The 15,780-nt window shown below is 40.3% G+C and overlaps 1 long non-coding RNA gene across 2 annotated transcripts in view; it reads left to right on the plus strand.

The window, feature by feature from the left end:
* LOC144454804 (uncharacterized) overlaps positions 1 to 5,581 on the plus strand; it is a 60,333-nt gene extending 54,752 nt beyond the window's left edge. The window contains exon 4 of one of the 2 annotated variants that reach the window (XR_013483352.1): positions 5,458 to 5,581. This is a non-coding gene — a long non-coding RNA (uncharacterized LOC144454804). Of the gene's footprint in view, positions 1 to 658; positions 729 to 5,457 lie in introns of those variants that run through there. The other variant, XR_013483353.1, reaches the window with a different exon arrangement.
* The last annotated feature ends 10,199 nt before the right edge of the window (positions 5,582 to 15,780 follow it).

Genomic DNA, 15,780 nt, shown 5'->3' on the forward strand with positions numbered 1-15,780 from the left:
CCACTGGGCAGGACCTGATGTCCTGGTGGATTGGTTGATTAACTGATTGGATGAGATGTAAAGCATATTAGGGAACAGCTTGATACAGTGGGTTGGGTGAGTTTGCCCTCAGTCACTCATTAATAAAGACAGTTCAGTCCCAGGCAGAGTTCCAAAACTGATTAGCTCAAGGAGGTGAGGAATTGTCTTAGGAAATCTAGTCTAAAGCATAGCAGTTCCAAGTGGGGATAAAAGGGGCAGTAGGAGGGCAGAGTGACTGGCTTGGACCACGTCATCTGGTGGGTGGTTAGTGGACACCCAGAAACAAGAACAGAGAAAGCAGATAGTGGTCTGGGGTTCACCAAGGTGGGGAATTAGCATAGCATACTTGAAAAAAGTTGAAAGGAGCAAGTGGGCCCAGGGGAACAAAACTACTAGCACTGTTCTGAAGTAATTTGTATATATTCCTTACCCCTCTCCCCCAAATACTGTAAGATCCTTAAGGACAGGGGCTGCGTCTTATTTTACTTGCATCCATAGCATCTAGCACAGTGCCTTGTGCAGTTAATACATAATTAATGTTTGTTCGATTAAATTGAATTGAATTAAAATAAGTGATTATGAGGAAAAGGATGGATCTAATAGTAACTTCCTTTATTTCTCTCCGTTCTATGTGAAGGCAGCAACCAATATAGTCCAGAATTATTGAATTCTTTCATGAGTCAACACATTTTTAAACCTAGGTAAGAAATAACTCTTTTGAGGAGATATTCATCCATGTAGAGGTACAGTTTGAACAAAAGCAGTGGTGACCTACATGAAACCTGTGGGGTGATGGGTTTATTTGATAAGTCTGAATTCATCAAGTAGAAAGGTGGTGGGTTTTTTTCTGTAACAAAAAGTGATTGCCTAAGGGCAACTAGCAAAAAGTGAATAAAGAATACCTGCTGGAGATTACGGTAAAACGCGAAAACGAATCAACTCTTTTTACCTCTACAACGTTTCTCAAATAAGCCCTCTTCTCTCCTCTGACTCTGCCACTACTTCTAATGCCTGGACTATTACAATAGCCTGACGTGGGTCTGCCTGTCTCAAGTCACTCCTCACTCCAATCCAGCCTCCATTCTGCCCCTAAAGTGATTTTCCTTAAGTGCAAGTCCCACTATGTCACACACACCCTTCTCCCACTGACTCAGTGCACTCCAGTGGCTCTCGATCACTCCAGAATCAAATATAGAATCCTCTGTTTGGCATTCAAAGCCCTTTGTAACCTAACCCACTCCTACCTTTCCATTCTTCTTACTCCTTACACCCGTGTACTCTTTGCTGTAATAACACTAGCTTCCTTGCTGTTCTAAGAACAAGACACTCCATCTCTATCTTGGCTCCGTGCACTTTCTCTGGCTAATCTCAACCTCCTCATCTCTGCCTACTGGCTTCCCTGGCTTTCTTTATATTCTAACTAAAATCCCATCTTCTACAGGAAGCTTTCCCCAGTGCCTCTTAATTCTAGCCCCTTCCCTCTCTTATTTCTTGTTTATCCTGTACATGCATATCTCGGAGATATTGTGGGTTCAGTTCCAGACCACGACAATAAAGGGAATATTGCAATAAAGCAAATCACAAGAAATTTTTGGTGTCCTAGTACATGTAAAAATTATGATTACACTTTACTGTAGTCTATTAAATGTACAATAGTATTATGTCTAAAAAAACCAATTTACATACCTTAATTTAAAAATACTTTATTGCTAAAAATACTAAATATTTACTAAAATTTAGTAAAAATACGAAAAATGCTTAAAAAAAATACCATCACCTGAGTAATGTTTTTGCTGGTGGAGGGTCTTGCCTCAGTGTTGGTGGCTGATGACTGGTTGGGGTGGTCATTGCTGAAGGTTGGGGTGGCTGTAGCAATTTCTTAAAATAAGACAACAATGAAGTTTGCCATTTCAATTGACTCTTCCTTTCACGAAAAAATTTTTTTCTGTAGCATGCAATGCTGTTTGGTAGCATTTTACCCACAGTAGAACTTCTTTCAAAATTGGAATTAATCCTCTCAAACCTTGCTGCTACTTTATCAACTAAGTTTACGTAATATTCTTCAATATTGTTGTGTCTGAGGGATTAGGGAAGCCCGAGGAGAGGGAGATGGGGGAACTGCCAGTAGGTGAAGTCAGAACATACACAACATTTATCGATTAAGTTTACCATCTTATATAGGTGAGGTTCATGGTGTCCCAAAGCAATTACAATAGTAATGTCAAAGATCACTGATCACGGATGACCATAACACATATGATAAATAAAATATATAATATATAAATAATACTAATAATCTATATTATATAGCTATCTATATAACAGATATAATAATAATAATAATAAAGTTTGAGATATTGTGAGAATTACCAAAATGTGACACAGAGACATGACGTGAGTACACGGAAAAATGGCACAACTAGACTTGCTCGATACAAGGTTACCATAAACCTTCAATTTGTAAAGAAAAAAATGCAAAATTTGTGAAGTGCAATGAAGCAAAGTGCAATAAAATAAGGTATGCCTGTATAGAGTTTATTTATACACATCTGTTTGCATGTTGTCTTCCCATTGGACTGTGAATTACTTAAGGACAGGGATTTTCCTTTGCCTCTCTTTGTATCCTCAGCGCTTAGCACAGTTCCTGGCACATAGTACGTACTTAACAAAGATTTATTGACTGACCTGTTTGAATGAAATGGTTTTCTCCTATAGAACCTAATACAAGATGAGTACACAGTACATACTCAATAAATACTTGATGAGTTAATCAATAAATCAATCAACAAGCATTCATTAAAGACCTACTATGTGTCAGACACTATACAAAATATAGGGATACACACACACACACACACACACACATACCACGCACAAAAGTGAAACAGTTCCCAACCTCAAGTAGTTTGCCTCCTAATGAGAAGACAACATGTACACATACAAAAATACGCAGAATATATACAAAATGAATACCAGTAGTTAGGGAAGGAGAGCATTAGCAACTATGAGGATGAAGAAGGGGTTCGTGGAGAAGGTGATGCTTGAAGGAAACTAGGAATTCCAAGAAATAGTGGGATGAGGTGGGATGGCCTTCTAAGCATAGGGTGCAAAGGACTCTTTCCATATGATAGCTTATGTAGGTTCATAAAACATCCTGAGTCTGAGGATCTCAAAGATACTAGAGGACTTGTATGATCTGGGCTCTCTGATTTCAGGAATAGAAATGCTTGTTCCACTTGTTGCGCACCTTCTGGGTATAGAAATATTGCCTAATTCTTTCTGCCCAGGGCTATTTGATCACCACTCTTGGAATTCTTAAACTACCGTCTTCTCATTTCTCTCTATAATCTCTCACAATGATTTCATCTATTCCTACAGATTCAGCTCCTATGCAGATAACTCCAAAATATAACCAGTTGTAATCTTTCTCATACACTCCATTCCCATGTTGCCAAATGCCTTCTGGACACATCTCCACTTGGATGCCACATCGACATTTTAAACTTAAAACGTCTGAAAGTGAAGCTCATTATCTTCCTAAAAAAAATCCACCCCTCTTCACAAAGCCCCTATCCTAATCCAGGGCTCTACCACCTTGATTATAACAATGATTTCTTAATTCTTGCTTCTAGTCAACCCCTTCTTCAATGTATTCTTCATGCAGCTACTAAAATAATCTTCCTAAGGCTTATGTCTGAGTACGTCACTCTCAAAGATCTCCATTGGTTCCCTATTAGCTCTAGAAAAAGATGCAGACTCCTCAGTCTATCACATAAAGGTGTACATAATCTGGCTCTAACTTAGCTTTTCAGACCTTTTTCATATCATTCCCCTTTATGTACTCTACCTTCCAGCTACAACAGTCCACCTGCAGTTCCCTAAATTCAACCTTCTGTATCCCATGTCTGGGTTTTCAAGTTGGCTGTATTCTATGCTCAGAACGTACTCTCTTTACCTCTCTGGACTTCTTCAAGGCTAAGTCTAAGGGTCCTATCCACCCTCCACCATGACCATGAGTCCTATTTATCTCGTTTGCTAATATTTTCTCCCTCCTCAAGTTAATTTGTATTTGTTGATAGTATTTAGGTCACCATCCCCTCTCCCCCCCAGAAAAGGGGCCACAAGAAAAAGCGATCTTAGATTTCAGGTACTCTGTGATATGTTTATTTAGACTAGACACAAAACAAAATTAGCTCAAAGAAAAAGTATGTAATGAAATAGAACATTTCCACATAAACCTAGGACATAGACACACTATAAGTGGGAAGAGTAGACATACCTCAGGAACATAAATGGAAGGTTTTAAACATGTACATATATACCACTACAAAGTCACCAATGTCTTCTGGTGATGTCATTATGTTCCTTCTTCTGGATCTGTTCCCTGTTGGCCATGTAATCTCTAAGGGGGTGGGGTACTCTATTGGTCTTCTGATTATAGAACTTCTCTCTGCTTATAGCCTCTGCTGTAAGTCCTCAGCTGAAAGGCTACTTCCTCTGAATAAGAGGCTGAGTGGATTCTATCATCTCTCTTTTCACTTAGATCCTAGAGGAATAAGCTTCACCTCTTTTAAGGATGTACTCTCCTTCCGTATGCCCACTAGGAAAAAAAAAACCATCAGCTGCCTTCCTCCCCACAAAGAGAGGGAAATCCATGAGTTTTCAGAGCTTTGGCTGTGGTTGACTTTTTTTTTCCTCCTGAAGGAATGTTTTTGGTTCCAGGGGCTGAACTTGTAAGGAACACAGAGTAGCTAAACAGCTAATTAGTGCAAATGGGCATTTAATTTATGCCTTAGTGTTCTCATCTCTAAACACCCTCCAATACTAACTCATCATTTTTGCCAATTTGCTAGATATGATTTGAAACCTCAGAGTGGTTTTGATTTATATTTCTATTATTTGGAGCATTTTTATATAGCTGTTAATAGTTTGCAAATCTTTTAAAGTTTTTTTTATATCCTTTGACTACTTATCCATTAGAGAATCATTTTTTCATCATATATTTTTGTTGGTTGCTTAAATATCTTGAATGTTAGAGTTTTGTCTGAGATAAATGATGCAAATTTTCCCCCAGTCTATCACTTCCCTTCTTATACTAGCTACATTAATTTTGTCGATACAAAAGCTTTTCAATTTCAGGTCACTGAAATGATCTATTTTATCTTTTGTAATTGCTTTTTTCTGTTTTCAGTTAAACATTCACCCCCCCCAACCATAGCTGTGAAAGATGTGCTTCTCTTCTGATTTTTAAAAAATGTATAATATTATATTCAAAATGTATAATCTATAATATCAAGGAAGTGAGATTTCAGGTGGGGTTTTTTTTTTTGGCTATTTGTTTTGTTTTGTTTTTCAGTGGAAGAGCAGTTAGTATATCAAAGCTTTAAGCCTGGAAGAGACCAAAGGTATCATTTAATCATTCCTTTCATTTTGCAGACAAGAAATTTGAAGCCCAAATGAATTTGAGTCCTAGAGAGCTTCAGAGGCGTTGAATTCAACTCCTGCAGTTGAAAACCAGTCAGCAAAACCCCCAAGCATGGCAGAACCAGATTAAAAAGTAATTGGGAAATGTGTAACAAAATAAATAAAAATGTAGTACAACATAGATAATGTTAATTTGTGGTCTTCTAAGTCAATATACAGTGACATTTCTATTTGAGTGCTCTACTACTGCCTTAAATAACTTCCCCAAGGTCACACAGGTAGTGATTGGCAGAGGCCACTGTCCTCTGCCTCTAAACCCACCACTCATTCCATATGCTTCTTATCCTCAGTACCATTGGGTTTAAGTTTTTATTTTCATATTATAAAATCCAGACCTTTCCATGGATTGTGCTGGGCATTTTCTTAGAGTTAACCTAATAGCATATTTGGGGGAGGGGGGAATATTAAATGCTGGGTTGCTACCAACCAGTCCCTACAATTGCATAAGTGGATACTGGGGCCATGAAATGAGTAGATTCCCTGGAACTAATTCTTCCATAAGTCTTTCCCCACCATGAGTGGTGAAAGTTGAGAATCTGTGTTTGTATGTGTGTGTGTGTGTGGGGTGTGTGTGTGTGTGTGTGTGTGTGTGTGTGTGTGTGTGTGTTTTAAATGATTTGCAAGCTCCCTGTCAATGACAAACAGTTTCCACTTCCCCAATCAAGCATACCAGGGAACAATCCCTGCCTCTCCACCATGCCTGCTTGCCTCCAGCCAGGCAGGAGGCCTTCATTTGCTTGTTTTTCCTAAGATTATGTAGCTTCTCTTTTGCAATAACAAGACTCAGGATGATTTCCCCCGAAACACCCCCTCTCCTCAGGACACATGGTCTTTCTGTGACTCAAAACAGCCCCATCAGCATCTGCTTGGGCAGGTCGAGCATGCAGCTGTAAAGGCACAGCGAGCTGCTGGTGGCTGCCAAGTCAGCCCCACTGCTTCTCCCCCTTTGGAGGCTCAGCCATTTCTGAAGCATGTCCTAAATTTTCCATTTGAGCTTGAACACTTAGCCATTCTTCTTCCTTTGGGGCCAGAGAAGGGGGCTCATCCGAGCAGCAATCAGCCCTGCTTAACAGTCTATAGCATGAGGTCCAGGGTCTGACTCCAGTGGTTTGCTGGCAAGAATTCAACATGGATATTTTAATGGGATGGTGACAGCAATAAGGGTTTAATAGCCAGGCCTGGCGTGAGCTGCAGGGGTGAGAAGGGCCTTGAAAGCTATTATACATCAATATTCACGTTCAGAAAGTGTGTATATAGCTCAGCAGATGCACCCAAGGGGCTCTGTACAATGTACCTCTCATCAGAGCTGAGGGCGTTCTGGGGGTCTGTTAAGAGTTCTGAGGAGCTAAAGAGTCTACTGGTAAGAGGAAAAAAGGAATGAGAGGGGAGCAGAGAAAAATAAAGGGCTTGAGCAGAAATTCCTCTTTTTCTTCTAGAACACACACACAGTCACCACAGAAGGGGCCTTTAGGTTACAGAAAGCTTCTCACCTTATGGGGCAGTCAAACCCCAAGGCAGATAAGAGCAGACCTAAGCTTCACTACTGAAAGTGGTTAAAAATTCACACTGTGAGTCCCTTGAGAACAAAGATTATTTTGTTGTTGTGATTGTTTTTCTCTGTGTCTCTAATACTCAGCACAGTGCCTGGCACTTAGCAGGCTCAATTATTTTTGGTAGTAGGCTTAATTAATAAATGCTAGTTGACTAACCTAGGCTCCCCATCTCTCCAGGCTTCTTACACTTCACATCCCTTCCAGCATGTACTCTTTGAACCAATGACACTGACCTCCATGCTGTTCATGAACAAGATACTTCATCTATCAACTCTGGGCATTTTCACCAACTGTCCCCCATGCCTGGAATCCTCTCCCTCCTCCTCCTCATCTCCTAGCTTCCATGGCTCCCTTCAAGTCCTGGCTAAAATCATCCTACCTTCTACAGAAAGCCTTTCTCAATCCCTCCTAATTCTAGTGCCTCCTTTCTCTTAATTATTTCATATTAATCCTCTATACAACTTGCTTGTACATGGTCATTTGCATGTTGTCTCTCCCAGTAGACCGTGAGCTCTTCAAGGGCAGGGCCTGTCAATTGTCAAGTCTTTGATCCCCAATGCGAGCACAATGCCTGACACATAGCAGGAACTTAATAAATTCTTAATTGACTGATGAGAAAAAAAAAAAAAAGGACTGGAAGAATAAGGCTCAGGTACACTCCAAAAGCCTGGGATGGAGAGAAGAGGTATTGCCATGGAAGGACCAGATTATAGCAGAAAGACAAAAAATCCCCATTGTGAGGGAATGAGGGACAGGCTAGAATAGGAATTCCTAACTTTGGTTTTTAAGAAATACTGATTTTTAAAAATTTTGTATATTTAAAAACATTTCTTATAGAGAAGTCCATTGACTTCGTCAGACTGCTAAAGATGTCTATGACAAACAGAAGATTAAGAATTCCTGGGCTAGAGGGTGGTCTTTTGTCAAAGTGTGGTTTCGGGGATTCGTGTGTTCCCTGTATTCCACTAAAGTATCATCTATGAGTATAAGAAGGTTAGTTAAGTAATTAATGGGGTGAAGGGGAGAAGGGCTGCTTCTACATGAAGGATCAGTTGTCCATTTCAACTAAATTCATTAGTCAATTAATTCTAACAGGTCAATTCGGACAAACTTGTTAAAAAATCTAATTGGGTTAATTAAATTGCCTGGTCCATTCAGTTAAGAAATCCCAACTAATCCTATGAATATAGCCTAAAAACATTGCTTTGACACCCTTGTCCATATCCTTCCAGAGTATTCTCAAAGAAAGAACTACCTGCAACATTTTGTCATTGTTTACTTACTTGCTACATAAATCATATCTTAGGGAGGAGAAAAATGGGAATAAGAGAAAGGGAAAGAAATTTTGTAGAAAATATGAAAAACCTTGGCATTCTGCCTCAATTGAATTGGTTAGTGAGGCCCAGACCATAATAGTATCTTAAATTTGTATAGCTCCTTATAGCTACACAAAAAGCTAGTTTTACAACAAGGGCTAGTTCAAAAAGCCTTTTCACATACACTAATTCACTTGACCCTTGTAGTAATCCTCCAAGCAGGTAAGCCATCACTTGGGAGAGGCAGATGGGACTTCATCTTAGACTCTGATATCCAGAAGGTGGGCTTCCCAGGGAAACATATTTTCTCCTAGCTGACCCTGTGCTCTCCTCAAAATTCTCTGCCAGCACATGCTGTTAAGGGGCTGGGGGGATGAGATTTATGAAGACATGGGCCCCAGAAGATAAGGTAGCAGAAGGTGAGGAAGGGAATGGTCCTCCTTCTCTACCAGCAACTATACCATCCCATGCATGGTCCCAGAAGAAGGTTATGCTCATATACTCATAGTCAGACTGTCTTTTCCATCACTACTTCTTGCTCACCTTATGCTCTGAGCTTCCACATCTCTAAAGATTATCACTACTTCACATCTTCTGCCCCCCAATTATTTTTGCTCTAAGTGAGAAAAAATTCTCATATCTCTGCTTATCTTTATTTTACAGATGTGGAGAGAGCCAGGGCAGACAGATAACTTGTCTGGATAGATGTCTCTAATATAGGAGAGAGAATAGAGCCAGAGGATCTTATTTGTAATCACTAATACACCATTTTCTACCTGTATGGTCCTCAGTTTCCTCATCTACAAAATTAGATTAGCCTAGATGATTTCTAGGGGTCATTCCAACTCCAAATCCTATCATGTCATGACCATCTGACCCCAAGCCCAGTGTTCTTTCTGATAGGCCATAGCTGTCTCAGGGCTAATATTTGGTAAGTTCCCCATGTGAGATTTCAGATGATAAGGGCAGGGGAACTGAATTCCCAGGCACATTTTGAAGGGCCCAATCTAAGCCATCTCTGCCCAGATGGTTACAATAAACCCTCCTTTCACATAAATGAAGAAACCAGCATGCTTATGCATACCATTATCCCAGGCAAACATGGGAAGTTGACCATCTGAGTCACCCGTTTAAATCAAAGGCAAGTTTTATTTTCAGTAGACAAGGTTAGTTGTTATTTGATACCCAAGTGAATTCTAGAATCTTATGTCAGCTCTCCAGTCTGATGATTTGCTGATCTTTAACTGAGTGAGACGTTACTTATTTGTTGAGTTCAGCTTGGGGCTAAACCCTGGTGACATCTTGAGCTCTATATATCAAAGTTCAGTGCAGAAAGGCAATGATCAAAAAAGAGCTTACTCTAGGCAGCTTTTGTATACACACACACACACACACACACACACACACACACACACACACCTTGTTTGTGTGTGTATATGTGTATGCATGTACAAATATACCTACATGTATACATCTGCTTGTAAGATTCCATTTGTAAGATGTATATACATATTCACATATGTATACATATATACATACACACATATGTATAGTTTATGAAATTGTTTATATAGGAGCACTTAGGTTTTTCCAACAACTTTTAAAAGTAGTGAATATTGCTCATGGACCAGTCATCATTAACTCTTCATAGACTCATAGGTTTTCTACCTCGTAAAAAACATGTGTGTATGGAAATACAAGGGATATATGTATCATATGTGTGATATGTATATATGTATGATACGTGTGATATAAATTAGGTACCTAGGTGCTGACCCAGTGAATAAAGCACCAGATCTGGAATCAGGAAGACCTGAGTTAAAATCTGGCTTCAGGCAGTTTCTAGACATGTGATGCTAGGAAAGTCACTTGACCCTTTATCTGACTCAGTTTCCTCATCTGTAAAATTAGGATAATAATAGCACCTATACCCAAGCCTACAGTGAGAATAAAATGAGATAATATTTGTAAAGCAATTTACAAACTTTAAGTCACTATATGAATGCTAGCTATATAGCTAGAGACAGAAAAAGATATAATAGAGAGATAGATCACTTTAAGCTTTAACTCAACTGCACTAAGATTTTTGGGATACCCTATGTATAATATATCTATATATTATGCATTCAGACATATATACAGTCTGTACAGCCATTCAGCTGTCTATCTGTCTCTCTCTCTCCCTTTGTTAGAGAGTGCAAAGTTGATTTTGCCCTAAATGCAAAGGGACTCCTAATGCTATAATGACCTGCCCGACTTTCAGGAGACTTGAGGATCCTAGTCACTAAATAGACAGATTCAAGCTAGAGAAAGGCAAGTAGGATTCCATGGTCTGTCACTTTTCAGACTCAGCCCTCCCAATTGTTTTTTAACATCACTACTGTTACAAGGATAGCACCAGCAAAATGTTTTTAATAACATTTTATTTTTTTCAGTTAAGTGTGTTTTTTTTCTCTCCCTCCCAACCTCTCCCTCTTCCTCCCATCCTCCTCCACTTATTGGAAAAGAAAAAAGAAAAACAAAACCCTTTGGTGCGACCAGTGAAATGTAATTCTTTTAAAAAAAAATGTTAAGCTTATTTTTATATAGTGCTGCAAATAGAAATATTCATGGAACATCCAGGCTGCCCAGCTATTTCCAGAAATTTGGCTAATGCTTCTTGAAGAAACACTTACTCTTCCAGGAAGGTTTGAGTCTCTGTTTTAGATCTCATTGGCTTCTGGATATTTTAATGAAGTCTAAGAAACTGAATGCTATAGAAACTGTCCAAGAACACAGCTGGGGCACTTAGCAACTGTCTAGTGGCACCAGGTCATGATCCTTCATATTGGTGCCCATAGTTTGAGGCAGGAAAGCTTTTCCGGTCCTCTTCCTTCTTGGTTAGGCTCACTGTTCTCTGACCAGCTGACCCTTATCCTTCTCTGTTTGTGGGGGTGGCTAGAGTCATCCTCTTGTTGGCTCTCATGTTTCTAGATCCCAGCATAGCACAATGCACCAGCAAGCTTCTGGGAATTGTTTTTCTCTTGGGCTAAATCTGGTCAGCCAAGTCAATTACCACTCAAGACCAACAAAAATCCAGTGGTGGGAGAACCATGGAGTGAGTGCAGCCTCTCACTCTTCTTACCTTCTTGTTTGGTTGATGAGGGAAGGCTGGCCAGGTCCCCAGAGCAATTGTAAAGTGGAGAAATTCAGACAAATGCCCCCCATTATATCTATAAAAATGAGATGTTTTCTCCTCCTGAACTGTCTTACTTTCCTACTGCGCTATAGTTAATAAGTAATAATAATAATTCACATTTATGTGGCACTCTAAGATTTATGTAACTGTTTTCTCCAAACAACTCTTTAAAGTCTGGAGTATTACTCATGGACCAGCTAGGATTAACACCTCATAGACTCACAGGCTCATGTTTATGGGAGGGTATTTTCTGGTGAATGAACCCCATGTGTCTCAAGCCCTCACATCATAAGGAAACTATTCAAGTTTAGATAATCAATTGTTTCTCTACCAATAGAAAAGTAAGCGAACAACAGAAGATTACTCAATCATCTAATTAAAAAGGATAAAAATGTAAAAAAAAAATTAGAAATGTTCTCAGCTGCCATCCAGTCATCCTGATGAATATTTGGCCACTGGACCCAGATGGCTCTGGAGGAAAAAGTGAGGCTGGTGACCTTGCACAGCCCTTCCTCACTCAAATCAAAATCAATTGCAAATCATGTCATCATCTCCCTGATGTCATGGACCTCCTGAGAAGGAAGGACAAATACAACCTATGAGTAATCCAAGCTGCCTGAATAGGGACCCCCTGGCCAGTTCCAGTTGGGTAACTCAACTCGTAGTCCTCTGTCCCCTCTCCCTCTCCTTCCCCCTCTTTCTCTCCCTCCTCTCTCTGGCATTTACTGGCTAAATTTCTTTCTCAAAGACCAAGCCTTAAACCCAATTCATTTGGAGCTGATAGATTGGACAATAGGTCCCTGCCCAAGAACCACTTCATGGTTATTTTTTGGGCCCTTCAAGCTCAGAGTGAATATAAATAGTAACTATTTTTCTTTTGCCCAGCAACCCCCCTGAGGGTCTTCCCTTCTCAGTTTGATTTTTTTTTTTTAATTAAAGGGGCCATTCCTTGACTCTTAAAGGGCCTAATTCACTGAATGGGCGTTATCTCACTCAAAGTGAGAACCTGAAAAGACCTTAGCTAAAGAGGTTCTCCCATTGCATCCTGGGCCATCTCCAGACGTCCTGATGAATATCTGGCCACCGGACCCAGATAGCTCTGGAGGAGAAAGTGAAGCTGGTGACCTTGTACAGCCCTCCCTCGCTCAAATCAAAGTCAATTGCAAGTCATGTCACCATCTCCCTGATATCATGGTCTTCTTTGAGAGCAAAGACAAGCACAACAACAACAACAACAACAACAATCACCTTGCTTTGACTATAATCCCCTCACCACACATGCAGCACCCCATAAGAACACACAGCCTCAGTCATTAGACCCAATTTGGAGAGCCTGAGATAGTGGGAAATGTATTTCCTAATTCAGTGGGTTTATCCTTGCCTAACACAATAGGAAGTGTAGACTTCCCTTTATATAATCCTTATTAAATCCATGCTCAAGTATCGATCAGCCTAAAGCTGACAGCCTACTTGGGAGAAGGAAGCACAGTATTGAAATAGAGAAAATAAATATGTGATTATTTGACTAGAAAGAGAGCACAAGCAATTGTAGGAACTGAGAAAGGTTGCCCATAGGAGGTGGTACCTAAACGAACCTTAGAAGTGGAGAGGAAGAGGGTGCAGGCAGATATCACTTCTCAGTGACTCCCTTCCCTTCTGCATCCATGGTTTCTACACCATGTATGGATGGACTGGTATACTTAAACCCTCTGGCCTGCAGTCCCAATCCTAATCCACAGAGATGGTCCAGGCCGGCCAGTGCTGCATCCACTCCCTAATGGGTCAGGCTCTTTAAGTGATCTGAACTCTCTCTGGACTTCTACAATTGGGAAATCAACTAGAAAAGTCTTTGGATTCATCCCTGTTTCCTCTCCCCTCTCTTCACACCTAACCATCCATGAGATGAGCCCCTCAGATCAAGAGACTGTTGGCTAGCTACCCCAACTCTCAAGAAGATACCAATATATGGTTTCTTCTTATTATTAATTTGTCCTGGATCCTTTCTATATAAGATATATGGAAAGTACCAGCTGTCCATTAAATTGGTGGGTCGGTCCTTCTTGGGCAATGCGTCTTCATCTTTCCAATATCTTTGTCCTCCTGGTCACCAAACAGTCCAATGATTGGCTGCAATGTGCCATCTTTGCAGGGCCCTATTTTTTTAAGGCTATTTTCTAGATTGACAAATTACCCAATCTTTCAATACTTTGAATGGAGGTAGCTCTCTTCCAGCCACTATGTTGTATTTTCCATTACTTTTCTTATCTCTGACTGGAGGTGCCATTTTCCTGACAAGGAAATGCAGGATAATGATGTTTTTTGCTTGTTTGTTTCTGAGCTCTTCTGAGATGGTGCCACAGCTAAGTGGTAGCTGTTCCCACATCCAAGTCATGAGAATATTGGTTGTATAACTCCTTTTTCTGAAATCACAGATCAATAGGGAACCATAACTCATAAAGTGAAGACTGGTATCTTTCCTGTGACTTTACGTGCATGGCTTAGAAAGGGATATTCAGTAGCACGTAATTAAAAACTCTTGCTGTGCATCTCCTTAAGGTTGGTATGGTGTAATTCTAGGCTCTCAGATTCCTGCCAAGTACCTCAATGAAAGGCTGACTCTCAATGTCCTGACCCTGAACAGAATTTGTAGATGACATGAATCTAAAACACAGCTAAAATGCTGGCTAAAGGAATCAGGATACAAAAAAAAATTGTGGGGGCGGGGCTAGAAAAATGAGTTGAATCTAAGAAGGTTTATGGAAATGAAGTCAAGCGGTGGGCAGCTTTCAGAGCCAATGATTAAAACTGGAGGATGAAAGAGTAGAGTTGTCTTGCTAATGAAAAGAACAAAATTGGAAGCAGGGAAGTGCTGCCCCATTCAGATATGCCGAAGCCGGAGAGCAGTATCTACCGTGCCTTTACGTTTATAGATTCTTGAGCTATGTTGGGGATGAAGGGTGATGGATGGAGGCATTTTAGAGACATGAAATCAAGAGCTGTTTCCAAAACCTCAGTTCATGTTCGTTCTTGGTGAGGAAGCAATGCATAGAACAGTCTTCTATAAGATCAGGGACTAAGGATTCCAAGCTGGGAGCAGAGCCAAAGGCCTATTCCTTGATGCACAGAATAGTATTTGAAGACTGTCTGTGCATTATAGAATGCCCCGGTAGATCAGCCTCTCTTACCTTACTTCCTCATAAACATTCAGTGTGCTGTCTCGGACCATCTCCTGTGCTCCAGCATGAGGAGCCTCGTCTGGCAGCTGGTTTTTGTTCCTGGCTCTCATATTTATCACTTTCTTCTATTCCACCTAATTTTTTAAACAAGTACCTTTATTTTATAAAAGTAAAATTCAAAACTGGGGAGATAAAAATGTTGTATAGCTCTTGATTTGATTTTAGATTGAAGGAAATAAAGATAGAAACTTTTCTTCTTCAGTGTCCTTTATGGGCCTAGCTTAGGACTGAACTAAAGAAAAAATATCAATTTCATTTAAAAATGAGATTGCTGATGTTAATTATTATAAATTGTAACAATGAATTCACTTTTTTTTAATATTGATGAAGCAATTGGGATTAAGTGACTTGCCCAGAGTCACACAACTATTGAATGTTAGGTGTCTGAGGCTAGATTTGAACTCAAGTCTTCCTGACTCCAGGGCCAGTGCTCTATCCACTGCACCATCTAGCTGACGCAAAATTTACTGTGTAATCCCTTCCTCAAGGACCACTCATAGAGTCTTGGTGGGCCTCCATACATAGGCATGTATCATTACTCAGTTTCTGAAGTTTGGGGGTCTAAGGCCAAAAGTTGAGCTGGAAAGGAATTGCTTTTTAGGAGAAGCCATGTAACTGGAACAGAGAAAAGTCACACACAGTCTCAAAGTAGGGGGAAGTGTGGCCTTGTCCAAGTCCATGCTACTCCTTCCATGCTCAGAAGGGAGTTTTGAGAAGGGCACGTTGGAAATGAGACCAGAAGTCACAGCAAAATGCTGACCGGATGAGACGAGATGGGATTAGACCAGACAGCAAGAATGGGATAGAGAATGCAAAAGACCAGGCTGAACCAGTAGAGTAGGTGTGATTACCAGAATCCAGTATATAGCACTCTTCTCTGGAGTGCTACCTTAGGAAGTCACTCCACCCCCGACTCTTTATCTGTCTGACCACTTTCTTCCCGGTTCCCTTTCTGACCAGTGAAGAGGAATGGGTGGAAGAAAGACACTAAA

This window comes from Phascolarctos cinereus, unplaced genomic scaffold (assembly GCF_003287225.1).
Source record: "Phascolarctos cinereus isolate Bilbo 61053 unplaced genomic scaffold, phaCin_HiC Scaffold_7;HRSCAF=346, whole genome shotgun sequence".
NCBI classification, from domain to species: Eukaryota; Metazoa; Chordata; class Mammalia; order Diprotodontia; family Phascolarctidae; genus Phascolarctos; species Phascolarctos cinereus.